Source organism: Camelus bactrianus, chromosome 6, assembly GCF_048773025.1.
Source record: "Camelus bactrianus isolate YW-2024 breed Bactrian camel chromosome 6, ASM4877302v1, whole genome shotgun sequence".
Classification (NCBI taxonomy): Eukaryota; Metazoa; Chordata; class Mammalia; order Artiodactyla; family Camelidae; genus Camelus; species Camelus bactrianus.
In genome coordinates this window covers 42,855,789-42,858,020 of record NC_133544.1, presented here as the reverse complement: position 1 = coordinate 42,858,020, position 2,232 = coordinate 42,855,789, and the positions used below count along the sequence as shown (strand labels likewise).

The 2,232-nt window shown below is 40.3% G+C and overlaps 1 protein-coding gene across 3 annotated transcripts in view; it reads right to left on the bottom strand.

The window, feature by feature from the left end:
• Positions 1 to 2,232, bottom strand: part of PYGL (glycogen phosphorylase L) — a 55,511-nt gene that overhangs the window by 19,574 nt on the left and 33,705 nt on the right. The window lies entirely within an intron of this gene.

Below are 2,232 nucleotides of genomic sequence, written 5' to 3'. Positions count from 1 at the left end.
CTGTAAGCAACACAAGCACCTAGGGCTCAGGGTCCGAGTCCCCACTAAGCTTTACGACAAACATCAAGCCAAGCACATCCAAGCACAACTCATGGGGAAAGTGACAGGAGTAAACTGCAGTGAATCGTAAACACACTTGTTTCAGAGTTGAGAGCTGGATAGGGCAGACCGTGCTTTTCTCCTATTTAAGATCATATTTCTCTTACAAATGAAAAGAAAGTATTTTTCACTTTTAGAGAAACCATGGATGTAAGTTCCCTAATTGATAATTTTTGCTGTGGTTACAGTGTTTTGGCAGGGAAGCCGTATTCCCATGCTTCATTTTGAATGATGACACCTCATCTCCCTTTAAACAGCAGGGAGAAGAAAGGGTATCACATTCATTGTCCGCTAGATGCCATGCAAGAGATTTACCCTGGGGCTCACAGTCAAAGTTTGAAAAATACTATTCTAGAATATTAGGTGTCCTGCAGGCAGGTAATCCCATGGGAGACTTGATTCACTGACTCCTCTTTTCCTGTTCTATCTGAAGGTAGACGCTCCCATAGGTTTACACTGAATCCCAAATACTCCATTGGGATTTGAAAATAGGATCAATTAAGGCTTTATCCTTAATAAAATATATAACATTCAAATCTCATAATTTTATGTAAAAGAATTATAAGAAGCTATTTATTTTATAGCCTCATGATTTTATAAAGAACTTGAAGAAAGAGTTCAATGGAAATGACCAAAACATTATTTAAAACCAATAGCAATACACTGTAAGCATTTAAAAGAAAAACTAAAACTACCAACATTCCTTAAGGTACTGCTGAGCAGAGTCGGAAATTGATTTATTCAGACTTTGGGAACTTACTAAAATGAGAGAATAAAAGCTTCCTCTCTTCATGTTCTTTATTTAAATGGATAATGACTAAACTTCCCAACCATGTGGGACATGTTTTCTAAGCCTCAACAATACAATTACTGTGAAGAGTTAAAAACTGCAATTTGCACTAATGAACGAGAAAGATGGAACCAAATGCTGGGCTTCAAGGGGGACACCCTTTGGATTAGGGCCATCATTTTAACAGAAGGCACCATTGTGGAAAGCCGACATTCACATTTGTACTTGCCCTCGCTCACATTGCCCTTTCCTGCTCTGTTTTACATCCATTTCTTTTCCTTTAAAGCTTTTCTGCATACAAGCCTGGGCTGAGATCAAGAGGAAGGGGCTAGAGATGGCCATTTCCCTTCCTCTCTGAGTTCTTGGAGGCTGATGTGACTGTCTCCAGGGTTCAGGAGGCTGGAGGTGAGCCACTCCGCGTTAACTCTAGTACTGCCTGCCCTTGGGCAGGATATAAAACTCTGGTTTATATACACTTTTGAGGGGGTGGATCTGCTGTTAAGCAGCATGGACCTTAAAGGGTCCTATTTTAAAACCCCAGTGGGATATATGAGATGACCCTAGGAACTACCTTGTCACCTGGCTTTGGGAAAGGAGCAGAAAGAAATGTTAGCGAAGTATGTTTCTGTTGGAAGTGGTTACTGATGTGTCAAAGGGCATGAGGGGGGCATTTTATGGATTCCCACTGTTCTGCCACATAACGGCTTTCCAGCTGGAGAGCCAAAGCAGAGACTCAGTAGGCAAGGGCACGCTGCAGTCTTGGCACAGAGCCAGCCTCCTCCTGTGTCTTTTCTTCTGTAGTGTCTGCCGTTCACTCAAAGTCTTTCCTATCAGAGATGATCGCCTTTCCATACATTTATTAAATGCACCGAGAGGGCTGGGCTAGTTGGTAAAGGTGTATAACTTCGCGTGTGAAGGGTGACTCACATGACTTTAGCCTTTTTCTTTTTCTTTTAATTTTTCTTTTTTTTGGTCAGGGAGGATATTAGGTTTATTTATTTATTTATTTTTAAAGGAGGTACTGGGAATTGAACCCAGGTGAACTCAGGACCTCATGCATGCTAAGATGTGCTCTACCACTTGAGCTATATATACCCTCCTCCACCAGTCTTTTTCTTTTCCTTTTCTTTTTGTCTTCCTTCCTTCCTTCCTTTTTCTTTCTTTCTCTTTTTCTCTTTCTTTCTTTCTTTCGTTCTTTCTAGTAAAGTATAGTCTTTCTTGTTTCATTTCTTTTTTCTTTTTTTAAAATTCAAACATGAAACCTCCTCTCTTTCTATACACTTATAGTCTATTCATCTGGCCTCACTTCTTGGATTGTCCAGGAGAGGTACTTATTTTGCAAT